The sequence below is a fragment of the Hypanus sabinus genome, chromosome 16 (assembly GCF_030144855.1).
Source record: "Hypanus sabinus isolate sHypSab1 chromosome 16, sHypSab1.hap1, whole genome shotgun sequence".
Taxonomy (NCBI): Eukaryota; Metazoa; Chordata; class Chondrichthyes; order Myliobatiformes; family Dasyatidae; genus Hypanus; species Hypanus sabinus.
Window position 1 is genome coordinate 34,986,913 of NC_082721.1, and position 22,145 is coordinate 35,009,057.

A 22,145-nucleotide genomic window follows, 5' to 3' on the forward strand; every position below is an offset into this window, starting at 1 on the left:
ATAATTCGGTGCAAACTACTTCAGATCTAATCCACACTCGCAGATTTTCAGTTCTCTTACTGTGAAACCTGCTCGGACCTGTGCCAGGTTAAACCTGGTGCACATACTACAGCCCCATTGAAAAGAATGGGGAGAAACTGCTAATGGATGAAAGACAATAGAACCCTTCATTTGATTTATTTTACTGGGTTTAATTATAGTTAAATGTAAATTAGTAATTTTGTGTTTTAATTTTTTCAACCAGTACTTTTTAACATTTTTGTTTTTTAATGTTTTTATAATTTCTGTACGCACGTCAGTTGTTGCGTATTGTCAAATATTTATTAAAGTGGCAGCTTTGACAGGTGGGATTAGGGACTGAGCCTCATCTACTAAAGACACCTTTCTGAAACAACAGCTGATTGAGACTGTGGGCTGAACATCGCTCGTCATCCTAAAGGGTTGGCGGAAGCTGGGACTGTACCAGAAGCAAAAGGAGGAATTGGGTGCAGGCAGTCTGTTATCACTGGCTCAGCAGAGCTTTGGCTTGGTATATTTGCGGGAAACCAATCCACCGCCCCCTCAATTGACTGCATCTACATTTCCCGCCACCTGAGGGAAGCAGCCAGCATAATCAGGGAGCTCTTCTGCTTTGCTGCTGTCTCTTCTCCCTCCCTTCCGGCAGAAGATACAGTACAAAACCTTGATAGTACCAGACCACTTTTATCCCATTGTTATCAACCTCTTACATGCTGAACGATCAGCCAGCTGGTGGATTAGTGGCATCAGCACCAGACTTCAAGGCCAATGGACTTGCACACTTCCCATCCATGCTGGGTCGAGCGAGCGGCTCAGCCTTGTAAAACACAGACAAATGCTAAGGAAATGGCAAAAATTGCAGCCTGATGCGCCACGAGGTGTCAAAAGGAACAGCAACAATGGTGATCTTCCTTGATCCTTGATCTTCCATTCTACTTCATCACAGCCCTCACTCTTCACTTGTCCACTGCACTGAACTATGTATTCTGTTTTCTGTTGGTCATGTGACTGCCTGGTACTGCAAGCAAAAGTTTTTCAATATACCTCAGTCCTTGTGTCAATAATAAACCAACTCTAATTCCAACAACTCTATTGTCTAATTTCTTGTTGCCTACAGCAATCTGGGCTTGACCAACATCACCTGTGGTGTGAAATCATTTTAACGTACACCACTATTTGAAGCAGGCAGTAGGGGACGCAGAGGACGCTGGAATGTTAAGTACACGGGTGGGTGGTCAGGAAGGAGAAACGGTTAACGTTTCAGGTCTGGGACCCTGCGTCAGAAATCAGAACCACATTAGAATCGTGATCATAGAGCATTAATCCTGGATTCTCTCTTCACGGCTGCTTCCTGACCTGTTGAATGTCTCCAGCATTTTCTGTTTTTACTTCAGATTTACAATATCTGCTGTTTGGCTGGAGACTACTCTGGTCTGCAAGGCGCTGTCGACAGCTCAGCTGCACTGTGATGACTCACCCCAAGCTCATGTTGCTGAAGGTGTCATTAGTTTGTGTCCTTGTGTGCCTGAGTAATGACCACCAGTGAAAGCCGGGGGGGGGGGGGGCACGAATCAGGGAAATGCCTTGTGTAGGCTTCTAGGAAGGTGAGAGATATGTACATTTATAACACCTCAGAGCAACCCAAAATGTTTTTAAAGCTATTAAAAATGTATTTGAAGTGCATTTGCAGTCACAGTGTAGGATATATATAGTTCACTTGCACTTTGCAAACTCCAGCAAACAGCAAGGTAACAATATCGGGGTAAGTTATTCTACTGACGGTGGTTGAGAAACAGCTGTGTGCCAGGACATTCGGGAAGAGTTCACCATTCTTCTAAAGTGCATCTTGAGGTACCTTATACTTGTTTAGAAGAAAAATCACTCTTTATTTAAACTCCCATTTATGCTGCAATTATTCTCTCAGAACCATGCTAAAATGACAGTTTCAATTTTTACCTTCAAGTTTCCTTAGAACTTGCTTATAACATTCAACCAATTTACTCTGGGAGACACGAGGAAATCTGCAGATGCTGGAAATTCAAGCAACACACACAAAATGCTGGTGGAATGCAACAGGCCAGGCAGCATCTCCAGGAAGAAGTACAGTCGACGTTTCGGGCTTCGTCAGGACGAACTGAAAGGAAAGATAGTAAGAAATTTGAATGTAGGAGGGAGAGGGGGGGATCCAAAATGATAGGAGAAGATCGGAGGGGGAGGGGTGAAGCTAAGAGCTGGAAAGGTGATTGGCAAAAGGGATACAGAGCTGGAGAAGGGAAAGGATCATGGGACTGGAGCACCAGAGGGAGATGGAGAACAGGCAAACAGTGATTGTGAGAAGGGCAGAGAGAGAAAAAAAAGGAAGGGGAGACGGGGGAAATAAATAACTAAGGGATGGGGTAAGAATGGGAGGAGGGGCATTAACATAGTTAATCCATGTTAATAATGTAGATATCAACTGATATCTACTATAAGCCTGCTGACTGTCACAGCTACCTGGACTATTCCTCTTCCCACCCTGTCTCTTGCAAAAATGCCATCCTGTTCGCAATTCCTCCATCTCTGCCACATCTGCTCTCAGGATGGGGCTCTTCATTCCAGGACAAAGGGGATGTCTTCCTTTTTTAAACAAAGAGGCTTCCACCAACAACTCTGCTCTGAAACACATCTCTCCCATTTCATGCACATCTGCTCTGACCCCATCCGCCTGCCACCCCACTAGGGATAGGGTTCCCCTTGTCCTCACTTACCACCCCACCAGCCTCTGGGTCCAACATATAAATCTCTGTAACTTCCACCACCTCCAACGGGATCCCACTGCCAAGCACATCTCTCCCTCTCCCCCCCTTTCTGCTTTCCACAGGGATCACTCCCTACACAACTCCCTTGTCCATTCATTCCCCCTTTCCTTTCCCACCGATCTCCCTCCTTGAACTTATCCTTGTAAGCGGAACAAGTGCTACACCTGCCCTTACACTTCCTCCCTCACTCCCGTTCAGGGCCCCAGACAGTCCTTCCAGGTGAGGCGACACTTCACCTGTGAGTCGGCTGGTGTGGTATACTGCGTCTGGTGCTCCTGGTGCAGCCTTCTATATATTGGTGAGACCTGACGCAAACTGGGAGACCATTTCGCTGAACACCTACACTCTGTCTGCCAGAGAAAGCAGGATCTCCCAGCGGCCACACATTTTAATTCCATGTCCCATTCCCATTCTGATATGTCTATCCATGGCCTCCCCTACTGTCAAGATGAAGCCACAACCAGGTTGGAGGAACAACACCTTATATTCCGTCTGGGTAGCCTCCAACCTGATGGCATGAACATTGATTTCTCTAACTTCTGTTAATGCCCCCCTCCCCTTCTTACCCCATCCCTTATTTATTTATTTTCCCCCCTTTCCCCCCTTTCCCCCCTCCTTTTTCTCTCTCTGCCCCTCTCACAATCACTCTTTGCCTGTTCTCCATCTCCCTCTGGTGCTCCCTGTGGTGAACTACATATACCTGTCTGGACACGCCCCCTGCTGACTGCTCCTGTGGCTCCTCACACAGACCCCTGTATAAAGGCGATCGAGGCCTGAGCCCGGCCTCTCAGTCTCCAGGATGTAGTATGATGGTCACTCACTGCTTGTTCCTTCTTCCAGTCAATAAAAGCCGATATCTCGCCTTTATGTCTCAGAGTGAGTTATTGATGGTGCATCACTCCCCTCCCCCTCTCTTTCTCCCTAGGCCTCCAGTCCCATGATCCTTTCCCTTCTCTAGCTCTGTATCCCTTTTGCCAATCAGCTTTCCAGCTCTTACCTTCACCCCACCCCCTCCTGTCTTCTCCTATCATTTCAGATTTCCCCCTTCCCCTCCTACTTTCAAATCTCTTACTACCTTTCCTTTCAGTTAGTCCTGATGAAGGGTCTTGGCCCAAAATGTTGACTGTACTTCCTCCTATAGATGCTGCCTGGCCTGCTGCGTTCCACCAGCATTTTGCGTGTGTTACTCTGGGAGATCTGCTGTGTCTCAGATAGGGGATCCACCATCTAATAGATAGAGGGGCACCCAGAAACCATTCATACAGCACACTTATGCATGCCTGCAAGTTTCACATGGAAAAAATTCAGGACATCAAAGCAAAGAGCAAAAAAGCCTTAATCAAATGGTTGAATTCTAATGTGGTGGGAAAGGCTGAAAGATTTAGGGAAAGTAGCTGAACTTCAATGCTTCAGTTTGACACAAGAAAGCTAATGTTGAAAGGAAGTAACTGGGTGAGAAATGAGAGGGCAAATGTAGCCCCAAACAAAGTTAGCCTCAGCATTCGCTCCAGGCAGAAATCAACCCAGATTTTCATTCCTGGCTGCTATACGTAGATCCAGATTTAGGCATTGCTCACACGTCGAGGAGATACAGGGGATTTAGTTCCTACACCATCAGGTTCAGAAACAATTATTACTATTCAACCACCAGGCTCCTGAACTACTGTGAATAATCTCAATTCTGAGCTGATTCCACAATCTATGGACTCACTTTCAGGGGATTGTAGAACTCATGCTCTCAGTACAGTATTCAGTTATTAATCTATATGTTTGTTTGTTTATTTATTTATTGTCTTTTCATTTATTTATTCATTCATTCGTTCATTTAGTCACCTGCTTATTTATCTATTTGTACACTTATTTATCTATTTCTTTCTTTACTCATTTATTTGCGTATTTATCTATCTATCTATCTATTTATTTATTTATTTATCTATCCATTTATCGATCTATTTATCCATTTATTTATTTATTTATTTATTTATTTATCCATCTACCTATTTATCTATCTATCTATCTATCTATCTATTTATTTATCCATCCATCTACCTATTTATCTATCTATCTATTTATTTATTTATTTATTTATCCATCCATCTACCTATTTATCTATCTATCTATCTATCTATCTATCTATTTATCCATCTATTTATTTATTTATTTATTTATTTATTTATTTATTTATGTATTGATGTATTTATTTATTTATTTATTTATTTATTTATTTATTTATTTATTTATTTCTGCAGTTTCTCCTTTTCCACATAGGTTGTTTGTCAGTCTTTGTGTGCAGTTTTACAGATCCATTGTATTTGTTCGTTCTACTGTGAATGCCTGCAGGTAGTTGAATCTCAGGGTAGTATATGGTGACAGAGACATACTCTGATAATAAACGTACATTGAACATTTGAATATCTGAGTAAGAACACAACTATATCTGTCTTACTGCCTTCCCACCCCGGCAACAGCTGGAAAACATTACGGAAAAGAACACTGGTGTGAGACCCTGTCTGGATATTCAAGCGGGATGCAGATCTCAGTTCCAGATTCATTGAAGTCGGTCGCAGACCCCCCAATGCAGGTATTGGTGAGCATCATCTGTTTCGTTCAGGCGCTGCACTTAGGGGAGCAGAATTCTTAAAACAAATTATCGACTTCATTTTCTGATTTTTCTCCTCACTATGCATTTGGAACTTCGATTATGAAGCAAGCATTTTTTATTATTATGCTTTTAGAAAATTTGCTAACACCGGGCCTTTGTATGAACATTTGTAATACATTTTGCAAAGCCTTTTGAAATGCATGCAGGACTCGACACATTCCAGCTGGGCCTTTGGCATTGATATGCAATGTGCAGACAGCATGATGCTAACACGTCAGTGTTACAGGACCTGTCTCGGAATGCACATGTGAGTCATTGCACATGACTTATCCATGACCTTTTCCAAAAAACTCTGAGCCAGGAGAGGACCCCAGTCTGGCTGCCCAACAGCTGCCCGTTGGAATTTGAAATGGTGCACTTTTCTTCTTAATATTTGAATGCTATCCCATAGATAAGTCTGACTTTGCACTGAATACACTGCTCACTTCCCCAATCTCTCTCTCACTTTTTTTTATTAATCATACAATAACCAATAATTTACTTCTTTGATGTCCCTACCCCCCCCCCCCCACCCCACACTTCCCGTTTTTTCCCATCCTCTCCTGAAACTACCATTTTTCAGGGAGTTCCAGCTTGTTCAAAGAACTTTCGTTAAGTCTGAGGTGTTTCAATTTTTATTTCATAAGTAATTAAAATATATAGACAGTATAGGAAATATACTACAATCAGTACACACCTTTCTTTACCTTCATTGTGTCATAAAACTGTAGAGTACTGTATTGATGGAAATGTACATAATTCACAGCCCCTGGCATTGAGCTGAGGCCAGTCTGACGTGATGATGTAATTACGAGAAACATCGTTACCGCACTTTTATGTTCAGTGATGGAGTACAATTAATGATTTGTTATGGTTTTTATTAATAATAAAACACCTCGCCCTATTTTATTTGTAAAAATCTACATTGGTGACCCTCTCGGATGATTCCAGAGTTATTGAACATGTTGGCTAACGCAGTCGCTTTGAAACTGCCGGAGTTTTGGGAGCAGAGTGCCATTGCTTGGTTTGTACAAGCCGAGACCCAATTTGCGCTGTGAAAAATCTTCACTGACAACAGCAAAATTTCTATGTGGTAGCATTGCTCAGCAACTCTCTGCCTGTGAGAGTGGTGAGTCTGCTGGAACATCCACCTGAACATGATAAATATCGATCTCTGAAAACTCACTTTTTACAGACTTCTGGACTTTTGGAGTCTGAGTGCACCAAACAACTGGTCTCCGTGTCCAGTCTCGGCGATGCTAGGCCTTTGGACCTGAGGATCATGTTGTGTTTGCGGCCTGGCTACACAATGCTATTAATGAAAACGCTGGAGACGGGAGCTAAGCTTCATGGTTCTTTACTAGCAGAATCCAAACTTAAAACACACGTACACATCAATACACGCCAGATAGTGCATGCTCAATATGCGCCTAATAGCGCATTCAACAACGTGTTACTAAAACATAAAGTAGTTCCTTATTATACTGTAGGCCACATGGTACACTCCTCCCCTTTTAATTTAATAGTGCATCAACTGTTTTTTTTACTGGGGCACAATGCTAAACATACAAATTTACCCTAACATAACAAATGCCCACCATTTATTTACTTAGTGTGACATACCCCGTAACTGGGTCACTTACCAGCAAAGATAAAGAGGTCCGTTGAAGTCTGATGGTACTATTTTTAACAGTATTTATTGACAAAATACACAAAAATAATATCAATGCAAACATACAGGTAATATACGTCATCAATACTAAATCTAAAAGCGCGGGTATAATAATAATCAATAAGAAATAGCTCTATCGTTGTCTAGGGGCTAATGTATTGTCAGATGGAAATATAAAAGGCACTCAAGTTCATTCAAGCTGTCGGCTGCAGCCTTTGGTTGGAGTCAAGTGAAAGACGGAGGTTTAACTTGCCCATTCCTTTTATGATGTCAATCCTTCGAGAGTCGTTGGGGGACTGATTTCCCCTTTGTTGTTAGCTAAAACCGTTCTTCCGTGGCAAGACCCACCAATTCCGAGACAAATGGAAAGGGACACACGTGGGCTGTTTCCACCGGCTTCGCTATTATGCTGTTACAGGAGTTCTAGCATTTCTTCTGGTGCGTCTGAGGGGCTGTTCCCACAGACCCTCTTTTATCCTGACTCACAGGGTCTCAGATGTCAATCAGGTGGGAATGATGCAATCCCTCCACCAACCCCCCCTCGGTTCATTGCCTGGGGGCTTCGATGCATCGTACAGGATTCAATACACAATTCCGTCTCCAAGAGACAATAGCCGGTATCAATGGTCCCTCCTTTTAGAGGCCAGGACACATTCCAAACTCTTTGTGGATTCTGCATGTCTTTCTCTCATTTCCTGGGTCTCCTGAGCTGACTTAATAGTGATCTTGCGATTCTCAAAAAGGAGGGGGCTACATTGTACCCTTCGGCCCCTCAGAGTTGTGGCGCATTTGTAACATTAGTAACTTAATAATATTAAATTATAACAACGTAACGTAGTAATATCAAATTATAATAAACCTTTTTTTTACTTTTGGTCTAAGACCCATTTATAATTCAAGTCGGGGAGGGGTTCATCTCTGCATCTCCAGGTAACGTCTGTCAATAACTTGTTTGTTTTAATACAGATTTCCATATAAAGGTCATGAAAAGTTGATCTCTGAGCAAAGGGAGTTAAAAAGATGTACGCCTCCAACTTGCTAAGAGTTCTAGGAGGCAGATCACCTCCATATAATGAAGACTCCTCTGTGCAGCTGGCCTACATATATACGCATCTCTGTGCTATCACTTGCCTTCCTTACCCATATCTCATTTGATCCAACTGAGCTAATTACACAATCAATCTTCGTATTCTCCTTAGATTCCAAATAGATAACCTGACCTTTATGATGCCATCTCTTATCGTAAAATAACTTTCCATCTTCCATTCGTGCTTCATATCTTTGTGCTGGTGATTCAGCAGGAGTGCTGGGAAGATGCTCAGGAGAAGACAGAGATGTTGGTCTTTACAGAGATTAAAGCATATTGAGAGTTCACAGATCTTCCATTATCTGTTCATCTGTTAACAAGTAATTTAACTGCACAGGTGCAGCTTTTCATCTTTTGTCTGTAATTGGAACAGGGTCATTAGGTTTCCTCCTTAGTTTCCTAGTCATTATTTACCTCCATAGAATCTCCTGTGAGTTCCATTGTTAGCCTCTCATTCTCAATCATCTTTTTGTTTTCTTCTAACTCAATCTTTTTTTCTTCAAATTCCTTCACTGCTGCTTTCTTCTCTTTAATATAATTCCTTTCCACTTGTTCTGCCTCCAGTTGCAGAAAAAGCTCTGTATTTCATATTCCTTCCTTGTATTGTTGATCTAGTTTCTTCCTCCTTTTCTGATACTCCTGCAAAGTGCCTTCCTGTAACTGCTGTAGCTATCTTGAGAGATGTCAATTCCTCCTGGTAGATCTGCACTTTTACTTCCAGGTAGTCTTCATCATCCTGCTTATTGGCAATATCTGTCTCCTTTGTATTCTCTGTATCTTCATCCGAGTCGCAGCCACGGATACTGCGTTCGTCCTCATCGTCGACGCTGTCCAGCTCCTCCTCCTCATTGTAATAGTCGACAATGGGTGAGAGGAGAGCTGCGGGCATCTTCCCTGCTGAGCTGCCCTCCTTTGTTGACACATCTAGTGCCTTGATGGTGTGCCAATCCAACTGGATTTTCCTGAGCCATTCACGTCCCAGCAATGGTGGTCCTCCATTTTTCAGTACATAGAGGTCCAGCTGCTGTGTTTTGCCTCCGTAGGTCACTGTCACTTTAATTTTACCTTTGGGATGCACTTTCTGTCTTGTGTAAGTCTTTAACAGTAGCTTAGTTCATTTCAGAGGTATGTGAGAAAACAGTCGTTTGTAATCGTGTACAGAGATCACTGTTAATGCTGAGCCTGTGTCCAACTCCATTTTCAGTCTCACGCCTGCCATTTGTGGAGTGATCCATATTACTCTTTGATCATCTGTCTCTTTCACGCTGTGAAGTTGCAGACAAGACAATTCACTTTCGTCTGAGTCATTTTCATCAGAATTGCTTTCTTCCATTTTGTGTACATTGTTGTGTTTTCCTTTCTGGGGTTTCTTGTTTCCCTGTATTTTGTCCTTCTTCTGCTGTTGACTAGCTTTGCATACTCTGCCAGTGTGGCCCTGCTTGCCACAGTTTCTGCATTCTTTTCCTTTAAACCAACAGTCATCAGGGTCATGTGACATGTTTTCACAATGGTAACATTTCTTTCCTTCATTTCTGCTCAGTGACATTTTACTCGTAGCATATCTCAGAGATTTTTGTTGTATCTCTGAAGCACCCCATGGTTCTATTTCCATTGATATTGCAATGTTCAGCACCTTCTCTAATGTAAGATCTTTTTTACCCAGGAGCTTCTTCAGTGTGGTTTCACAGTGCATGCCACACACTAACCTGTCCCTCAATGTGTCCGATAGACCAGCTCCAAATTGACAATGTTCTGATAATTTGCACAATATTCAGAAATGCTTTCATTTTTGCTCTGATTCCATTCGTGAAATTTAAATCTTTCAGCAAAGTCCAGTGGTTTGGGATTTAAATGCTGTTGGAAAGTGTCTACTATTTGCTTGAACATTTTGTCAGCTGGCTTTTCAGGGGTTAACAAGCTCCGTAGCCCCCCATATGTTTTTGCTCCCATAATACTGAGTAAGATGCTGGCTTTTTTTGTCTAGATGTGTGTGTTGCTTCTTTTTATCTCCCTTCTGGGGCAGGGAGACCCTCAGCCTCTGGGGGTCAGCACCAGCTGTGGTCTTGCCTGGACATGCTGCGGCTCCGACTGCGTCTCTTGGTCTCCCGACGTTCCCGACCCCGGCTGTGCTCCTGCTGCCTTTCAGACTCGTGGCCTCGCTCTGCCTCCTTCTCCCGCTCCTTGGCTCGTTCCTTGCGCTCTTGTTCCAAGTGTCATTATCAATTAAAGCACGGCATTCCGATACGATGTAGGTTCATTAACCTCATCGCCAATTCGTTGTGTATGTGGCCTGTTTACACAACAATGCTATTAATGAAAACACTGGAGATGGGAGCTAAGTTTCATGGTTCTTTACTGGCAGAATCCGAACTTAACACACACGTACAGATTCATACACGCCTAATAGCACATGCTCAATATGCGCCTAATAGCATATTCAATGACGTGTTACTAAAACATAAAATAGTCCCTTATTATACTGTAGGCCATACGGTACAGATCACATGCTGTGTCTCCTGCGAAATCACCATCCCTGTTTGATCATGAAGCAAATGCCTGATCAAGTTTGCATAGCTCTCACTAATGCACCCATGGAGGACCATAGAGAGCTTGCTAAAATGGCCAATAGTTCACATGCAGCTCGGCAGCAGTACATCATTCCTACCTCGATAAGCTTGGTCAGCAAGACTCCCAACATTAGGATACCCGCGGCTGCCAAGCCGATCATGCCGAGCCTGTACTTTTACCATGCTTGCTTTGGTATGAAACCTAGGAAGCGCCAATCGCCTCGCAGCTTCAACAGTGGCAGCGCCTCGGGACATCAGAGGTCTGTGAACACCGTGGGTTCTAACTGCCCGGGTTGTCTACTGTTCATTACCCTTTCAGGGAGACGCTTCCTGTGTGACTCGGGTGCTCACGTGAGGGTGCGGCCGCCATCTCCTATTGATGAGAAGGCTAAGAATGACAAAGCCCTGCTGGAGGCCACCACACGCAGCAGAATCCAGACTCATGGGACATGACGGGTGATGCTCTGCTTCAGTCAGCGACATTACAGATGGGACGTTGTCCTGGAAAAAGCGAATAGACCTGTGCTCGGTGCAGATTTCCTGCATGCCCAAGGACTGTTAGTTGATCTTAAGAACTGCTGGCTTGTGCATGTGAAGGACTTTGGGTCGTTACCCTCTCCGCCAGTCAGTTCCTCACAACGACCCAGTCAAACACATGCATATTAGTTTACTTGACTGCTGGGCAAACTCCCAAACCTCACCAAGCCCACGACCCAGTCACAAAAAAAGTGGAACTCAGCATTGCGTTTCCGCAATGGACCTGCCAGTCCACGCCCGCGTGCTTAGACCCAGAACATCTGGCAACTGTGAAGGCTGAGTTTGCCTACATGGAAGGACTTGATATTGTACGCTCATTGAATAGGCCCTGGGCTTTGGCACTCCATATGGTCCCCAAGTCTGATGGGGGTTGCCACCCATGTTACCAATGCCTGAACGAGGCCTCCACCCCCAATCGTTACCAGGTCGCAACAACCAAAACTTCTCAGTGCGTTTAGCTGCAAAGTTAATATTTTCCAAAATCAACTTAGTTAGGGGCCACCATCAGGTGCCTGTGTGTTCGGAGGACATTCCCAAAATGGCTGTGATAATCCTGTTTGTCCTCTCTGAGCTTCTGCGCGTGCTGTTTGGGCTGAAAAATGCAGTGCCGACTTTCCAATGGCTGATGAACTCTGTGTCAAAAGACTTACCTCTTCTTTTTTGTTTACCTCGCCAATGCATCCTAATCTGAACATGCATCTCCTCTCCACGCACCTTTTGAGCACTTAAGCCTACATGTGCTGCTTATTAACTCTGCTAACTGCCAGTTTGGGTTGCCAACCATTGATATTCACAGCCATCGCTTCTCTGCAGAAGATGCAAAACCCCTATAATCAAAATTAGCCACTATTACAGAATTCCCACGGCCACTGACTACTAAAAAACTACAGGAGTTTTAAGGTAAGGTGAATTTTTATCGCTGTTTCATTCCATGTGCTGCTGAACTTATGTTCCCCTTGTATTGTGTACTTAAAGGCAATACTCCTGATGGCGACAAGAACATTTGATGATAGCAAACAAGCACTTTCCAATGCGACCCCATTGGCACACCCACTCCCCAACGCATCATTAGCCATTGCTACTGATGACTAAGCTGTGGGTGCTGTGCACTAACAGTTGATCAGAGGGTGTAGCAGCTTTCTTCAGCTGGCAGCTCCTTCTCCCAAAAGGAAACACAGCATGTTTGACTGTGAGCTTCTCTGTCTCTGTTTGGCTTTATACCATTTTTGGTTTCTTCTGGAGGGCTGCCATTTCACAGCGTTCATTGACCACAAATCCCTCATGCCCATGATAGCCAAAATATCATTTGCCTTGGGCTGCACGGCAGCAATGCCAACTGGCATACATATCAGAATTCACAACTGATATATAACATATCAAGGGGAAAAGTAATCCCATGGCTGATTGCCTCTCATGGCCAGCATTGAGGTCATATTCATAGGGGTTGACTATGCCAGCATGGCAGCCAACCAAGCTACTGACCTAGAGAACCAGGCTTACTGAACAGCAGTCACAGGCTTGTGGTTAGCTGACCTTAAGTTCAGGGAAGCTGTGGTTTCTCTCCTGTGTGATATCGTAACCGGTGGCCCTTGCCCCATGGTGCCTGCAGACTGGAGGTGGGCTGCTTTTGACTCCGAAAGGAGCCTCTTGCATCTGGGTCAGGAGGCCTCACAAAAGCTGGTCGCACTAAAGTTTGCATGGCACAACCTTAGAAAGGACGGGCATGATTGGACCACAGCCTGCTTGGAGTGCCAACAGGCAAAAATTAACCGTAATGTTCGGGCACCATTGGCATCTTCTTAGGTCCTTGAGTGACTGTTTGACCATATCAATGTGGACCTTGTTGGTCCTCTTCCCCCTTCCTGCAGTTTCATATATCTTCTTACTATGGTAGACCGTGCCAGCAGATGTCGGGAGATCGTCACTGCAGCATCAACCACAGCTGCAGATGTGGCTTAGGCATTCATCAGCACCAGAGTTGCTTAGTTTGGTAACCCATCTGATGCTGCTTCTGTCCACAGTCCCCAATTCATTTCAGACCTCTGGGCTGTGATGGCTCCGAATCTCAGATTTAGGCTACATCACAGCATGGTGTATCACCCACGGTCCAATGGCCTATGTGAGCCGTTTCTGCACTCCTTAAAGGCTACTCTGAGGGCTCCTTGAAGGATGACCTGCAGTCGCCCGCAACTGAGTTAGTATACAGGTAGCTGTTATGAGTTCCAGGTGATTTTATTCCCAACTCCACGACTGCTTGGTTGGCCTCTCCATAGCATTCCACCCTCCTCAGTAAATTCAATTCCATTTTACCCGTTCCTACATCCCATCATGGTGTACAGCACTCTTGGGTACCTGTTGACCTATATTCTGCCTCGTTTGTGTTCATCCGCCATGAAGCACAACAATATCCCCTTGAGCTCCCTTACGATGGCCCATTCCACATTTTGGAATGAGGAGAAATGACTTTTATCGTGGATAAGAAGGGTGTACCTGAATGTGTCTCGATAGATCGCCTTAAACCGGCCCTTGAAGATTTGGAGGATTCTGCTACTGTGCCCCTGCCATCATGACATGGCCGTGAGCATGTCAACACAGCTCTGGATGAGCCAGAGGCACCTGCTTTCCTCCACCCATGGAACACAGGACCTGAGATCCAGACAGGCTCACAATGCCGGTTATAGTAAATGCGGGGCTGGGAGGGGGCTGTGTAGGGTCAGGTAATTGGTGGAGACATACATAATTCACAACCACCGACATTAAGTTGGGGTTTACTTAAAGAGGCTGGCCGGATGTGATGACGCAATTACGTGAAGTACTGTTACTGCATGTTTGTGTTCAATGCTTGGAGTGGAATAAATGAGTTGTTACGGTTTTTCTTAAACATAAAGTGGTCTCACACCATTTTATTTGTGAAACCCTACAAAACTAATAGATATTCTTATGAAGCATCACTTCTACTCATGTCCGCCTTTAAACAATATACCCATGAAGTGTCTGAGATACTACATATGCAGGGCCAACAGAGATGCCCCATGGGATCCAGTGCCTCAGTGTCTGGTGGGGACAGGGGTCCCTCTCCTCCACAATAGCTGTACTGAGCTTTGGTGCATTCTCCAGCAAGCATTGTGCCTGTTGGCACTGTTTGTTTACGGACACTTCACATGCAAGTCCAGGCTTGGAGTAGCATCAGGCTATTCAACAGCAGAGGGCATCAGTGCTCATTTCAGTCCTGGCATCATCTAACATCCTCACAGAACAACCACAGGGATGGTAGGACAGTAATTAGAAAGAGCTGCACATCAAAATTATTCCATCATGGTGATCTAAAGCTACTGATCAGGCAGCAGTGAAGGAAATGGGAAACAGTGAGCAATCGTGAAATGCGTCTTCACTTCTCTCACCTAAGAATACTAAGACTTGCTGAATTCCGTCCATCCCTCTTCCCCCATAGAACCAAGCTGAAATTACTATGGGTGTACGTAGTAACAAGCTCTCCCAGCCAGACTGCAAATGAATGAATCATTGCCCTACCAATCAAATATGAAGAGAAACTGCTGTAGTTTCTGATTAGACTGAGTAATTTGTTTATCTTGGCCAAACAGCAGATTGTTTTCTGGGGGTAATATGTCCCATACACCCTCCAATTAACTGACAAATGCAGTGTTTTCGATAAATATTTGGAACTGTGAAATTATGCATTTGGTGATTGAACCAGAGCTGAGTGCACTGTTATCAGTGTCATGAGGGATTTAGCTATTCAGAGTTTCTCCAATCCCGAACTTTAAAATTAGTTATTAATCATATTCCTTATTATTTTATTGCTTATTTATGAGATGTGGAAATTGCTGGCATTTGAACTCCAATTGATCTTAAGAAGATGAGGCCAGCTATCTTCTTGAACCATTGTAGATCTCTAATGACATTGGGTGAGAAGTTGCAATACCATTGGCCAATGATGCAACAATCACAGAAAGCCAATATCTTTCCATATCAGGATGATACATTACTTGCAGGGAACCTGCAGATGTTTGTGTTTCTCTGCGCTATCCTTGTTCGTTTTGGTGACAGGGTTTGGAGATGATGTTAACCTAGCCTGGCAATAACTCATTGTAAACGATATGCGCTGCTGCCGTTGTGCAGTGGAGGAGGACTTGAATGTACAGAGTGGTTGGTGAGGTGCAAGTCGAGCAGAATACTTTGTCCTGGGTGGCGTTGAGCTTCCTGAAAGTTATTGGAGCTACACTCACCCATGCAATGCTGACTATTCAATTATTTTTCTGACTTACGCCTTGCAGATTGCGGAAAGACTTTGGAATGTCAGGAGGTGAATCACTTGCCACAAAGATTCTTGCAAATTTCTACAGATGTACCATGGAGAACATTCTGGTTGGTTGCATCAAAGGCAGACCTACGGTGAGTTCATTGCTGACTAACAATTTCTGCGATGCCGCTGGTTGCAAACTGTATCGGTCCCTGCCATTCCTTTGGATTTATCGGCTGCATGGAGAGGGGGAGCTTGCTGCGTGGGCCACAGCTTGCTCTCATATCTGGCTTTCATATTGTCTTGCATACAACTCAAGAATTTAAGCTGCAGGAGTTCGTGCTGAGGGATGCACTGAAACTCGCAGCAACTATGCTAGTGGCTCTGTGGAGGGTGAGGACCACAGTCATTCAGCATTGCACTTGCTGTTGTGGTCAGATTAATTGTGCAGTTGGTTTAGCTGATCTTCTGGCTGTGGAAACACTAAGGAAATGCAAGGGTAGATGTATCAAAGCTCTGTTATTGAAGTTGGCCTTCTGTAGTGTGCAAATGCTCAATAAGGCGCTGCAGTAGCATAGCGGTTAGCGTGACACTATTACACCTCAGGGTGTAGGAGTTCTGAGTTCAACTCCAGCAGCGTGTGTAAAGAGCTTGTACGTTCACCCAGTGACTTCATGCGTTCCCTCTGGATGTACTGGTTTTGTCCCACAGACCAAAGACATACCAATTAGTAGGTTCATTGGCCATTGTAAATTGTCCTGTGATTGTAGGCCCTCTGTTGATTGGGGGCAACCAGGAGTTGTAGCTGTCTACACAAGCTAATATGATAGCCAGACATGAGAGCAAGCTGTGGCCCACACAGCAGGCTCCCCCTCTCCACACAGCTGATGAATCAAAAGGAATGGCAGAAACCCATACAATTTTCAACCAGCGGCGTCACAGGAATTGTTAGTCAGCATTGAACTCAACATAAGTCTGCCTTTCAGGCAACCAGCCGGAATGTTTTCCAGGGTACATCTGTAGAAATTTTCAAGAATCTTTGGTGACATACCAATTCTCCTCAAATTCTGAATGAAGTATAGCCATTGGCATGTCTTTGTTGTGGCTGCATCAGTATGCTGAGCCTCTGACATGTTGGCATCCAGGAATTTGAAACTCTCACCCCTCCCACCTCTGACCCCGCTTTGAGGGCTGGTATATATGTAACTCCCAGTTCGACTAGCGTCTGAGTGTAACCTTACAGCGCATTACACTTCCCCCCACCCCACCACACTTAGTCATCTCCTCATGATGTTGAGATAATTCACCAACCCTTCCTGCAAAACACAAAGTCCAATCCAGCTGTAAAAGGCAGTGATATAGCTCCCCAACACTGTAGGGGTCAGATTCTGTTCCCCTGGTGCTAAGTAGGCCAGCCTATCTGATGGTCTACTAATTCTCTGAAACTTCTGCAGCCCCTCACCTACCTCTTCAGCCTCAGACACTACTGGGGATACTTCCGGTCTACCTGGCGAGGCCAATCACTCATGCCCACCTGCAACTCAGAGCCCTCTGTCCCATGGCCAAGCCCGTTTCATTCCGCTACAACCCTAGCTGTCCACAGATAGCACCCCCCCCCCCCCAATACACCTGACTCAGCAGTCAACTTTCCCCTGTTTTCCAATAGTTTCTACCCAGCTTGTCTCACAGGGACACTAGACATAACCGTCACTGGGAACAGATGCACCAGGGGCATCCCCCGCTTGAAGGTGACCTCCCTCTTCATAGTGTTCCTGACAATCACTGCCATCCTGCTCACCTGTACAACCGAGGGCTTCTGCAATTCGGTCCTCACCAGTATCCCAACAGGAAATCCCAACTCCCCGTTGCGGTCTTCCAGAGCGTCCAATAAGAGGGCCTCCCTCAGGCACTCCAGGAAATTTGGGGGTCCCCATCACTCTCTCTACTTCCTCGGGCCGCACCACCATTGGCTTCGACTGGGTGAACCATACAGTCCCTCGTCTAAATTTGGTATCTGGCCCAATGCAGCCACGCACCCTCAAAAGCAGCTCGAAACACCGGGTGCATGGACGATGCTCCCAGAAAGCTCTTGCCAGCATCCTTGCAGGCCCTCATGAGCCTCCTCACAAGAGGGTTGTTGGTCCCCACCAAAACTGAAACACCGCCCTTCTCAACAGGGTCCAGACAAACCAGCACTAATATATCAAGGACCTCAAACACTCCCACATCGGCCTCTGAGAACTCCGGCTTCACTGACGAATAACTATCGTATGGATAATCACTAGAACCAAGCCCCCAGGTCTCTAGTGCCCTGAATGGGGTCAAGGGTAAATACTTCAGATACCAGTTGTACAACAACGTGACCCACTGTCGAGTATGGCTTTAGCATAAATTCCTCTATTTGTAGTGACACACTGGGGCATGGCCGCACTAAGCCTTCAGGAAAAGGACCTTTCACTTTCGGGAGTTCCTTGGTATATTGCTGGGAACGTGTTTCCCCAGAGACGTCAGGCCGTTCCCTCACTGAGGCTCCTCTAAGTTTTCCCAACGACCCTCTCTGCTTAGCTATCCGCAGGCTCAGTTTCACTCTGGCGTGACACCTGCTGCCAGCAGCCCTCCACATTGTTTGTCCCCTTGGGGAATCTGCCCTGCATCAGCTCCATCATGTCACACCCCCTGATGACAGCCGACATATCTCCATTCTGAACTCTGCCGCAATCTCCTCTACCGCTCCCCGGGGAGGGCTATCCACGGTCACTTCACCGCAGGGGACCACTACCGAGGACTGTACCCTGCTGATGGAGGCCTCCTGCGCCTCCGATGCGTTCTCCTCTTCCTGTAACCTCTCTGATCAGCTCAACAAAAGATGGAGGGCAGCACATTTTATGAGACTGTCGGAGACCCCAAGCAATCAGGTCCTGGGACTGGGCACCACTGGCTATCTGGTCCACTCCTCAAGTCCAGCACACTGAACCACTTTGCACCGCTCTGGGAGGTCAGTGCATCTTCAATCCTCGTGACCGTATACTGGTCAGGGACGGTGTGCCTCTTCAGAGTCCTGCAGTCCACACACAACTATACCTTCCCATTCTTCTTTCGGGCCACTACTTTTGGGGACTCATAGGGGCTTCGTGACTCAGTGATGAACCCGGCTTCCTTCAACTTCCTTCCACAAATGTTGCCAAACGTCCTCCAGCTCTGCAGGGGCCAATTTCAGTGACCGCTCTCTAAGTGGGGTGTCCTTGGTCTCCAGGATATTGTGAAGAGTGCTCTTGGAACAACCCATATCAAACTCGTCAATGGAAAAGACACATTCCACCTTCACATCTTCTCTACCAACCTCCTCTTCCACCCCGCAGGAACCGGGGAGTCCCCGAAGTTGAATGACCCTTGGTTCACCTAGCAGCTTAATCTAGTGGAAGACAGCCCTTGGCCTGGCCAAACTTAAGAAATCTTGTTTGAGTGGATGCTGTGTGATGTGTCCCCGGCTACAAATCAGTACCACAAAATAACAAACAATTAACAATATGCAATTAAACGCTTTACCATTTTTAATTTGACTATATGGTTAGTAAAGAAACAAAAAAAAAGAAGAAAAGGGCCCATTCTCATGAATCAGTCCATTGCACAACATTGGAGCTCATGGTTCAGTCCACTAGTTTCCCGTCAACCTCCCTTCAAACGTGGCTAACCCTTGGACTCTCGCTCCAAGTCCACTCCATCCGGCGGTTTACCAACTCTCTCCATCCGTGTCTTCTGTCCTCATCTCTCCCTGGCAAAACCCCTGCTCCCAGACCCACAAGAAAGAACAACATCCGTCTCATTTGATGGCACACATTCCAAGCCCCATTATCTCTAGCAATAACCCAAACATTGCTGCTGCAGAGAAACCATTACATTAGCAGTGAAACATTACAGTGTGTTACATATGTTCTTCCGACTTCCTTCAGTCACTCTTTGGTCTTACTAACATTGATTGCAAGGTTGTTATTGTGACACCACTTGACCAGCTGAACTACCTTGCTCCTGCATGCCTCGTCGTCACCATCTGAGCTTCTGCCAAATAACAGCGGTGTCATTGGTGAATTTATGGATGGTATCTGAGCTGTCATACAGTCATGAGTGCAGAGAGACTAAGCATGCATCCGTAAGGTAACCCTGTGTTGATTGTCAGTGAGGAGGAGATATTATCACCAATCCAAGCTGCAGTATCCTGATGAGAAAGTCAAGAATTCAGTTGCAGAGGGAGGTACAGGGGAAGTCTACGTTTCAAAGCTCGTTGATTAGTACTGTAGGGATTAAATAGTTATAGCACTGTTTAGGATACTTTCCATCAATTTTCTGATGATTGAACATAATAAGTCCCAACATAAGCTTGAGGACTGGACAGTCTTCCATTTAAATATGTTGCAGTCTAAGAGACTCAATATCAAATTCAACAATTTCATCTAACCTGCTTCCATCTATCTGAAAGAATAACTGAGCTTTTCCCTCTTCTGTGCCATTTCCTACCCTAGTTTGGCATCTCCTGGCCTGTTCCAGGACTGCCTTTCTACAAGCCTCATTGACCCAGGATTGGTCTCCCATCCTGATGGTGAAGAACAACCTGTCTAGGAACTGGTGATGGTCTACAGCACTGTGCGGATGTCTAGTTTTAAGCTCAAACAAGAGAAAATTTGCAGATGCTGGAAATCCAAGCAACACACACAAAATGCTGGAAGAACTCAGCAGGCCAGGTAGTATCTATGGAAAAAAGTACAGTCGATGTTTCGGGCTGTGTTTTACAGTGTCAGATTGTCATGAAGTACACATTTGCAAAGGGGTAGGCTTGTGAGAATGCAGTCAAGTAGTTTCATATCTTGTTTATTCGACACTTGCTGAAGGCACAAGAAATCAATTATGCCTTTCAGGATGTTGTGTAATAAGTATTTCAATTATATTTGAGTAATCTTGTATATATGTTGGTTGATTAAGCATTCTTGTTCAGTTAAATAATTAATATGTAAAAATACTTTATTTCTATATGTCATCATGCTTCCATGTAATACGTATGCATCTGGCTTAAAGTAAAAGATGAAACTAGACCTTCAGTTTGGACTCCCGTGTCTTCCTTTGAATTAAGTTAATGTTTTGAACTCATAAAACATAATACAGGACATTTCCAAATTTCATATTTTTATTTTTATCCAAGAAAGGCAGGCCAATCAGCCCTTTGAGTGTATACCAGCTCTCAGAGCACTCCCATCAATCCTGTGGTGACCTTGCTCAGTGGCAGTGGCACAGAAACAGGCCCTTTGGCCCATCATGTACATGCTTCCCTGTTTTGCCCAGTTACACTAATACAATTGGTATGCATTAAGACCATATCCTTCTCAGCTTTGAGTATTCAGGTGTCTGTATAAGTACTTCTTAAATATACCAATGGCATTTGATTCTACCACCTCCTCTGGCAGTGCATTCCAGGTCTATAGCACAAAATAAGTATTCATTTATAGACAGAGTTGAGGACAATAGGTGATACCTCCAACAGGTTTCCTCACCCCTGTTGGACTAAATGTCCTGGAAGTTCATGGGTTTAGTGTCAATGCTAGGGACCTCCAGTGTTATTTCTTCCTGACAATCCTGTCACATGCAGTTGGCTGAACACGATGAGCCCAGGGATTGGTTAATTGTGGGGTTTGATTCTGCAGGTACAATTCTGTCAGGCTTTTGTTTGATTAGTCTCTGGTACAGCTCTCCAAAATTAGACACTAGCGCCTACGTGCAAGTAAAGAGGACTCTGCAAGGTCAACTGAGATGACTGTAGCTTGTCGAAATCCAGTGCCTAGGCCAATGCCAGTCTGGCTTTATCCAATTGCCTGTTCATGCGGTGGTTTGAAAAACCATGAACATCTAAAGCAGGGGTTCCCAACCATTTTTATGCCATGGAGCCTTATAATTAGCCAAGTGGTCCATAGCCCCAGGTTAGGAACCCCTTTTCAGAAATCAATTCTGAATCATAAGTTATGAGTCAGTCACATGATTGTAGGTTTGGGGTCATGAATAGGTTCACCTAGGGAAGAATGGGAGATTTCCATCTCTAAAGGCCATCAGTAAATCAAATTGTTTTCTCCAGTAGTTTCATTGTTGCCAGTATTGTTATTAACTTTAAAAAGAACCCAGATTATTCAACTAAATAAATAATCTAGAAAATCAGTGCTGAAGACTTTAAACCTCCCTTACTGATATTTACTGAAATTAGTTAAAGTTTGGAAGTAGTCTGCTTCAACAGTTCCCCATGATAGGCAATGACTTGCCTCCACTCTAGTTCCAGAGTTTCAGAGACAACAGAAAAATCACAAGGATTCTACCACAATGAAATATCAGAATATCTCTCTTCATTCCCAAGATATGCAATTAATCTTTGTTTTATAAGCTTTCATCAAGGAGATTGATTGTCAAGGGACAGTATTGCCTTGTAGTGGAAGGAGTCTTGGATGTTTGGTTATAATGGGCCTTCTATGATTAGACTATGATCTATTTTAACCAGAACAACAGTGTGCTGGGGTCAGCTGGGGGGAAAGT

The 22,145-nt window shown here is 44.7% G+C and overlaps 1 pseudogene; it reads right to left on the reverse strand.

The window, feature by feature from the left end:
- Positions 1–8,176: 8,176 nt before the first annotated feature.
- LOC132405815 (sin3 histone deacetylase corepressor complex component SDS3-like) lies at positions 8,177–9,105 on the reverse strand (annotated as a pseudogene).
- Between the last annotated feature and the right edge of the window lie 13,040 nt (positions 9,106–22,145).